The following is a 10,020-nucleotide window of genomic DNA, read 5'->3' as shown; positions in this document are numbered from 1 at the left end:
TGCAGTCATTTCTGAAAAAGCAAAACCCACTTTCTCCATGTAAGAATTTCTTTTAATAAAAACCAAAAAATTGTAGCCTGTAAACCTGGGACTTGTTGTTATTCATAAAACTATTCTTGTCTATAACTTCTCACATATGATGGAGTCCCTAGAAACTAAAAATCAAGAAACTGTGTGCAAATATTACCTGCAGAGAGTCATAAAACACAGCAAAGGACCTGAAAGTTGAAGGGAAGAGGCTCAGAACATGATTCTCCCTTAATTTGGCTGAATGAAGCAAACAAACCTTTGGAAAATGAAAATGAAGAAATCAGATAATGAATAACTATAAAAGCTCATTAGAACTTTGACGTGCACCCCTCAAATACAATTACCTTTAATATGATTTCATCAAATGTCACTGAAGAGCTGGAAACTCGTCATGATGAAACACTTTTCACCCTACAGTGAGGAGGTCTCACCAGGCTTTATAAATATTGACAATGACTGACTCTTCCTGCGGGGAAAATCTGGTGGCTGGAAAACGTGGATGTTTAATTTAATAGAGAGCCCAGGCAGCGTCACAGGGCTGGGGAGGTTGAGCCCCTCTGGCCCCACTCAGCCCTGCTGTCCCAACTCCTGCACCAGCTCACCTCCCCTCAAACCTCACATGCAGGATGCTGAACATTCATCAGCTCTGAATATCTAATGTGGAACTTCCCTCCCCTAAAATGTTTAAACCTCACAAGAATTAACTAACCTTCCCTGGATCGAAGCACCAGTTGTGGTCAGCCTGCCATGTGAAGCAGAGGAGCTAGAAGGATTTATGACTGTTGGAAAAGCTGTCCCCAAATATTTTGGGTTTACACAGAAAAATAGAAGGAAAAATAGTATAAAACAATAAAGGTTAAAAAATGTTATATAAAGCCAGGATTTTATGACAAAGTAGATAGTCCATGTCATAGAATCCTGATTTTACATAAGTTCTCTTTCCTTTTCAGAAAGCCAAAAATGTTTAAATAGTGAAAATTTCATACCTTTGATGTCATGCATAGAGGAATCCCTTCACTCCCTTTGCAGAAATACTCTCCTGCTCAAGGGCTGGTTCCTGGATAAAGCTGGACATACTGAAGGGTTTTGTTCAGCAAATCACATTTTTGACTTTATGGCTTCTATGGTCTTATCCATTGTGTTGCATTCTGCTGTATTAAAAAAAATCTCTTGTTGCCAAACTAAGCCTTTTTAATGCTTTCAGGCAAAGCAGTTCAGCTTAGTTTTTACAGTTCATGGCTTCTTGGTTCAGCACTGGCTCTGTTATTTGTATTTACTTTTCAACCTCAAAGACCTGAATCTCTCCATCCCTGGACCCTGTCAGGAAGATTGGTGCTATCAGTGGCTCTCAGTGACTGGTGCAGTCTCACCTGAGAGCTGATCCAACTGCCAGCCCCAGGAGGGCCCTTGCTGATCTCTTTCCTCACCTGTGTGAAGGCTGGTGACATTTTGCTTGTTGACACCACAAGCTCCACACTGCACACCTCCCTTTCCTCATGACAGACACAACCAGTCGAGACTCCTTGCCATTGTACCTGTTGATTCCTGGTTTTTTAACCATCTGACACCAAGCCAACTTTGCTCCTCTGCTGTGTTATTTGGATAAAATGGCAAAAATAAAGGCATATGGGAAAGTACAAGTGTAAAGAGGTATTCTATTGAACTGCTTTCCCTGGGAGATTCATGGAATTCCTCTAGCCCATGCATCATTGAGGGCTCATCTGGACTCCTGTGGCTCTGAGAAGCTGTCACTGTCAGCAGCCCTAACACACCAGGAAAGTTTAGAGCCTTAAAAGTGGAATCTCACATGAAAATATGCAGCAGCTTCACAGATGGCCAGAACTTTCTTCACTGCTTGGAGCCTTCTGGCTCATATTTGCTTCCTCTTTTTCTGAATGCATTTAACACAGCTTCATGCTTTTCCTCGTTGTGTTCCCTTGGAAAATGTCCATAAAGACAGCAGGAAAAGCTCAGTCAAATATGCTGCAATGTAAATGTCCAGTTGCAATGCATACATACAGTTTTAAGTAGGACTGAAAACAAAACTGCAGAGCTCTGTTTTTTAATATATTGCATCCACACCTACATATAAATATGTGTGTTTATACATCAGTGGGACACCTGCACATATGCACATATACAAAATTATCTGTCACATTAAGACTGCACAAGACTCACAAAAGCCTGAAACACTGACAGAAAACAGAAAGGAGCACAGCCAGTTTTGCTGGCTTCTGACAACAAATAGTGACTTTTATTTTTCACTTACAGAGCACAGGCCATACATCACATCTATGGGCAAGCCCTTCCACAGCTAATGGAAATACATCCACTAGCAACAATTAATTCTCCTTTTATTTCAGGGTTCTACAAAGTAAAATAAAATACAAAATAAAGCAGGCTTTATGCTAAGGGGAATGTAATTTTGAATTTGAATGCATTGATCAGGAAAGAATAATTTGCCCCATGTTTTGGGGCCATTAGTGTGGGAGATAGTGCAGTGCAGCCCAGCAGAGCCTGAGTTTAGCAGTGATATTCCTCATAGAGCATGGAGCTAATTAGTCCCTCTGAAAATTCCTTCTCAGTCCCTCATGGATTTCTTTCTGCAAAAACCTCAAAAAGTCAATACAGAATTTCCTCTTAATTCTATGCACCCCTAGTTAACTCTTTATTTTTCAGTGTAGGACCAGGATGAGTGTGGCAGTCCTGAAGGTTGTACACAGTTGTTACATTTAGAAATACACACACTTTTGTGGGCTTTAGTATCACAGCCATTAATAAGGGGAAATAAAAGGGGGGAGGTTTTTGTCCTGCTTTGATTTTCTACTGCTAAAGCCAATGCTGAGGAGAAGAGGGTGTGTAAGAACCCCAGGATTTGCACTTTCAGGGCTGGGCTGCAGGCACCACAAGCATGTGAACAAATAAATACAAATACAATACAAATACAAAACAAATAAATACAAATAAATACAAATAGATACACCGTGGATTTCAGGGGATCCTCAAGGAAACCAACAGCTCCACTCACACAGAAGGGAATGGCTGTACACCAGAGCCCTGTTCTCTGCTCTTTCCTTCTCTTATGATTCTTCCCTTTCCCTGTTTGCCTTCTCTCCTGCCCTGCTTCCCATGTCCATCCCTCACTTCTGCCACTTCAGAGGCTTTTGCAGAACAAACATTATGAAGACATTTCTGCCAAGGGCAGCCCAGCCCAGGACTCACAGCCCTGCTGTAAACTCAACCCCTCACAATGATTTCCTTTGCACTGACATGTTTTCCCTTCATCTGAGCAGCTGCAAAAAATTACAGGCTCTGAAATCTCTGTGTATTGTTCCCTCTGAGTGGTAGGGATCTGCTGGAGCCAAGTTCCCTTCCATATGTGTAAACTGTTCTCCCCAGGAATACTCTTGCTAACTCTGCTCTAGCCAGCCACTGCCAGATTATTTCTAGGCATTAAAAAGATTTTCTTCAACCAAACACATTTAGGATTTTCTAATAGCAATTTAAACCTAATCTGAGAATGTCTGGAAGTGGAAAATGACTTCTACATGCTGAGGATAGTGTTCCATTACCAGTAATTTATTGTCTTTAAGAGCATCACTGGAACATTTATTGACACAACAAAACACAGACATTTCTGGTTTATTGTAAAATCTCATTGTGCTCAGCCATTTGTGACTAAGCACAGCAGTACAATTTATACTCCCAGGCAGGGCTTCCTATTTTTCCAAGTGTGTTTAGACTCATACAAAGATTGTATGGTCCAAGGGACAAAAAAAATCTCCTGTTGAAAACCAGTGTAAAACCACAAGCACTATTGGTGGAAGAAAATCAATTAAGATCTTTAGAAAGGAATTTGGCTGAAGAAATTTACTGCAGTATTTCCAGTTGTGTATGTTGGTATCTAAGAGATTATGACTGGTTTGTTGAAGCAAAGGGTCTCAGTCATTTTAGATTGTAAATCATGTTTTTCTGTGTTAAGAATTCAACAATCCCATGCAAGATGTAAGCTTAATATTTGTCTCTTCATTGGCTCTAGAACAGATATTTCAGAGAAATATAGTTTCTAATTAAAAGTTACACGAGAGAGAGCTGTTCCAAAAGCCTCTTTTTAAAAATACTTTAATATTTATAATTATTGCATTTTAGATCCGGTCCTGCAAAGTCACATCTTGAAGTCAGGGATTATACATGTGGGTACCTGTTAGATATGTCAGAGTACCAGAGCAGAAATCTTTGAATTTCCTCCATTAGCAGTGGGTGAGGGAGCAGGTCCATGGATGGTTCTGGGTGTCCAAGCAGATCCTGAGTGAGCCAGACATGGCTGAGAGGCACAGCTCATGCACCCCACACTCCACTGATGCTCTGCTGCATTATTCACAACAACCTCAGAACTGAATTTTGCAAAGATTCAGAACGGTTCAACGTCAATTTTTAACCTTCAGATATTTTAGGGGCTCTCATGCATTTTTATTTTGGATATATTTATTTCTTGGTACATTTCACCAATGAACTTGACCTCTATCACCTACCAAAAGAAAAACCCATTGACTTCTCAGGTTTGTCTGGGGTTGCTCCTGCTTGCAGAGGTAGGGAGATGGCAGAAATCTCTTCTTTGCCTTCCCATCTTTCCTGTAACACCAGAATATTTCATGTAAGCCTTGTCCTGTAAAACTAATGTGATTTTCTCCAGAGCAGGCAATTAACATTTCTCATTGACTGCACTTATATCTAACATATTGCATAAAGGAAGAGATTTCATTTATGCCACCAATATAAATAAGGCCATACAAAAGCTTTTTGTTCCCCAGCTGATCTAGTATCTTTGTTCCTGCATTACAGTTGTTTGTTTTCTTGCAAGCTCTGAACGTTTCTTTGTGCTCTTACCCCATAATTATTTCATTAGGAGCCATGAGGCTGCTGCATCAGCACAGCACATTCAGCCCAGGTGTTGCTAAAATTATAATCTATGGGAAGCAATCACAGTGTTCAGCAGCCTGCAGGTCACACCTGCTCAGGGTGGTTGGCTTGTTTTTCATTATGAATTTTCCACAGGATTTATTCCAGGATAATACATTTAGATGTAGGTCTGGCAGGCAATTCAAGGATTTTAGAGTGGATTCACTTTTCATGATGGATGGGATTTGCACTTAAATGTTAATTAAGCAAGGCAACTTTTTGAAACCTCTTTCACTGATGATTGTGTATTTAAGGGACTGTACTGTGACACCATGATTCTTTAAAATGGCAAATGAATGTTATTTTATTTTATTGACACTTAACTTGCCCTTTAAAAAGACAAAGTTACAGCTTGGTTTAACCGAGCTTAAAGCCAGCTGCACTGTGTTATGAACAAGGAAGGACTCCACAAGAATCCCCAGGGTGAGTGGGCTGTGCACCTGAATAACTGCTCTTAGACACACACATCCCTTCGTGTACACATGTCTGTAAATACAAACTCACACTGCATTCTTATTGCTAAACATTTCTCTTAATAACAGGAGTTCACAGCTTGTGCCTGGAGGGGGCTGTGTTTTCTTGCAGAGCCGACACCGTTTCAAGAGATGTGCAAGCAGTCAATATAAACACAATTCACATGCAATGACTGAATTCCTCTGAGCTCCAGGGAGAAGAAGGATTTTTTTTTATTTTTTTCTCAGAGGCTTTTAAGTTTCAGACAGATTTCTGAAGAAAATAATTAGGTTTGTTAAACTGAGACTAGCATTTCTTCCCATTGATCACGGAGCTAAGAGTGGCCTCAGGGCTGTGTTCACTCCAGAAGGAAAACCAGCTTGGAAAGAACAGATACAACAAAGTATTATGTAGCCTAGTTATTTTCCAGATTTTTATGTGCTTGGCAGAGCTTCTTTTATTGCCCAATGAAACGTCAGAGCCAGATCTCTCCATCCCTAACCTGTGGTCAGTAATACCAGAGTACTCAGACAAAGCCTGCCATGGAAATGTTAAAAATAGCTTCCCTGGCCATCTTGCAGTGTGATGGTTCTCCTGGACAACTCATGAGGAAAGACACATGAAACCCTCAGCCCCATGCAGCTCTTGGTAATGTTTGCTGTCAGGAATGAAAAATAGTCTGGGTGCAAAAAGCCAGCAGAGAAATGATGATGTTTGGGGGTGTGGGGTGGAAGAGCCTCTCCCTCCTCTGCTGGTTCTTGAGGTTAAATTTTCAAGCAAGTCTAAAGGTGAGGATGTAGCTGGCACACCAGGAGACCATTGCCCCTGATGCACCATTCATGGTGGTGATTCTGCCCTTATTTTGGCTGCCATTCATACATGTAGATAAATACTTTCCCATCTATACCTAAACACTCTTTTCATGCTGTAACTCGTTTAAGTATCCCAGGGGATGTTTTCTCAGGGGTTTAGACAGGGAGCAGGGTTAAGTTGTGCTTTTCTATTCAAGCAATTCCCCAAGTCCTGAATTGTCAAATGCTTTTTTTTCTAATGTGGACAGCAAAACAGCTTAAAAATTAATTTTAGACGTTTTACTGTAGAATACAATTTCCTAAATTCGAAATGCATTTAAATTTTCAGACTTTCATTGAAACCCTCACAATACTGTGGGATGGTTTTTTTGTTTTGTTTTTGTTTTGGTGTTTTGTGTGCATGAATTGTAAAAAGCAAACCTGCAGGAGCCCCATCTCAGACTGCTACAATTTTGGGACAAGATTATGTGTGAACAATATTTTAGAATAAGTGCCCTAACTTGTAAAACTTTACTTTTAAACAGGTTGAATTATTTAGTGCATATAGACAGCCCATGAAATTATGTGTAGAAGTCCAGGATTTTTTCCATGACACATATATACATGCATGGTTTTCCAAAAGCATCACAACAAAGCATTACCTATTTATATTCATATTTTCATCCACTCTTCCACCACAGTTTGCCCATATGTGTAAGAACCTCCTGTGTAATTTCTTGGTGGATGGGGAAGTGTCTGCCCTGTATTCTGACATTAAAATTAATGTTCTTGTTTCTATTCAAAGGGGAAGAAATGATATTTTACTCTTTTTTAGCAGAAACACAGGAGCTGTTCAATCTCTCTTCTTGTCCCACACCCCTTTTCTCTGCCCTGAACCTTTCCAGCTTTAAAAATCATCCCCTCAGAGCATGTCAGACCTGGTTATCACACACACAGCTGTTCAGCCAAATAAGTGCTTAGCATTATTGATGAATTGGTCAGTGATTCTCTTAAAAACAAACTTTCTGCTTTTTTTTTCTTTCCCCTGAATGTTACATGCCATAGTGAGTAGCTGTATAGACAGAAAAGCACATTCACACATACACTTTCTGTAGGTTATCATTTCTGCAGATTAAAATACAATGCACACCCTCTGTGCCTGGAGAAGGGGAGATGCATTATTCAGTGGAACTAACTACCACACAGTCTCACTGCAGAGTAATTAGCAGCATGACTGTCGGGCACAGAGGGGGGAAAAAAGTCTGGAAAGAGCTGCAAAGCATGAAAAAGCTGACTAAGTGCATTACTTGTTGTTAGTAAAACATAAGCTGCCAGGTATGCCTCCCAACTTAAATGGTAAGAATTATTTATAGCAGGAATTTTCCCCAGCAGCAATAACTGCAAATGATTAATTCATACAGAAAGCTAAGTTAATTATGAAGTATTGCAAATTAAAACTCCAAGCACTAAAAATAAATGTAAATCTTAAAAAGAGACAGATTTAAAAGGGATTACTTTTCCCAAAGAAGCCAGCAAGGTAGTGCATTTCTCAGACTGGATTGTGAGAACCAGGAGTGGTTTTTTTCTAAATTTCAACATTTAAGGAACCTGAAGGCAAATGAACCAAATTTCACTTCTCCCTGGTGCTTGCAATGGAATCATGGAATACTTTAGGATGGAAAGGATCTTAAAGATCATCTAATTCCAAAGTCCCTGGCATGGGCAGGGACACCTTCCACCTGACCAGATTGCTCCAAGCCCCATCCAACCCAGCCTTGAACACTCCCAGGAATGGGAAGTGTGTATAAGTCCTGAAAAAATCTATTTCTAAATAAATATTTGCTTTTGGAACTAATTTCAGGTCTATTTATTTTAAATTTTTCCTTTGTAAGTTTATTTCACATTAATTTCTTATTAAAATTAATAAAGTGATCACATTATCACTGGGTTTAAAAAGCATGTGTACAGTTAAAGAAGTCAAAGCAAATACAAAGTAGAGACTTAGCAAAAGAGATGGAGCTGAAGCATTCTTCAAAGCATGAAAGATTTTTGAGCATTTTTGCTCCACTGTTCTGCTGAAAGCTAAAATAACAACTGGAAGAAAAAACTCCCTGGCTTTCCTTCACTCTTTTTTGACCAATATTAATTAAAAATTACAGAATAGTAAAAACTCAAAATCATCAACAGCTGATTTGGCTGTGTTCCTGCCCCTTTTCTGCTGGTTCTTCAGTAGGCACAGGGATGAGTGATCAAAGGCAAATGGGTACCAGGGAAGGAATCACTGCCTGGATGCAGCTCACACTGCAGAGCAGCAATCCTGGCAGGCTCTGCCCTGCTCCCTGCCTGGGGTAACCACAATCCCATCAGCAAAAGTATCCATGCACCAACAGGCATCTCCACATGCAAATTAATGTTTTGGAGTGCTCTTCTGTCCACCCATGCTAATAGCACAGGCATGATTCTGCATTTATATTTCAGCATAATTTACCAAACAATCAATTAGCTGAAGGCAAGAGAAGCCAGGACAGCAGGAAAAGGGAATGATGCAAAACTCCAGCAAAGTGAGCAGATATTGTCAGTGTGTTGTAGCAGCACAGCAAGAGAGGGATGATGAGGAGAAAAGTGCCAGAAGAAAGGACTGAGAGGAGGCAGGAAGAAGGGAAGCCTCCTGTCATGTCATTGGTGCTGAGGGACAGAAACAAATTGCTTCTACAGTCATGTCCCTCTTCAGGAATGGTTAGAAAAACATCTTCTTTCTCTCCACATCTGCTTTTTGACAGGTGACAAAATAACAGCATTGCTGTTGATTCACTCTCCTGTGAACTGTTGGGAATAACAAATACCCAGGCCCACATTTTCCTGGTAAAATGTTGCTGTTGACATCCCACTGACATGCATTCCATATTAATGCTGCTTCTGCTGCTGGCCAGAGCTGGTGCTCCCCTCCTCCTACTGCAATCCATGCAAGTTGTCAACTAAATAATGCCATTTTCTGACTAAGCGCCTTCAGTATCTGACACTTAAAAGATGAAGCATTTCTCCTAAGTTCAGTCCAGTCGATTGTGTTTTTTCTATTTCCTCAGAATACAGAAGTCCTATTTTGGAAATCCAGCATCAAATGTGAATGTGTCCAACTCCTGAAGCTGCTGGTTATAAAAGTTTAAAAACCCCAAACCAATTATAAGCCATCATTCAAGAATCAATACTTATCACTTGGGTGATTCTTGTCATGTGCTGGCATAATAGGATCTATATAGAAATAACACATGGTGGACATGTCAAATAAAATCAAAGCTACCTGCATGCAAACAGAGCTGAGCTGTCAGCAGATCCTCTTCTGCTTTTCATTCTTTTCAGAAAAATCTGTGTATAGCAAATAACTCACTGTTCTGAAAATTTACTCCCATTCCCAAGATCTGTTAAACCTCACCCAGAGATTGGTTAAGACCTAAGAGAGCAATTGAGACCAGAGACATTTATCTCCTACTATAACTGACACTGGCAAAGTTCCAGTGTAAATGTCTTCTGCTCTCAATCTGGGTGTTTACAGCACCAAAAGGCTGCTGCCACAGAGGCACCAGCAGAAGTTTGAGCACTTTCCTAAGAAACCTGCATCAGCAGTGAAATCACATCACACCAAAGATGGAAACCACTAAATGGATTAAAATGCACTGCAGGCAATGCAGCTACAGAAATACGGAAATAAATGAGCTGCATAGTGATGATGTCATTATCTTCAGCAGGACACTGGGATCTGGGGATACTGAGCTCCTCAAGAGACTTCCCT

The sequence above is a fragment of the Catharus ustulatus genome, chromosome 8 (assembly GCF_009819885.2).
Source record: "Catharus ustulatus isolate bCatUst1 chromosome 8, bCatUst1.pri.v2, whole genome shotgun sequence".
NCBI classification, from domain to species: domain Eukaryota; kingdom Metazoa; phylum Chordata; class Aves; order Passeriformes; family Turdidae; genus Catharus; species Catharus ustulatus.
Note: the sequence above shows the minus strand (reverse complement) of the source record.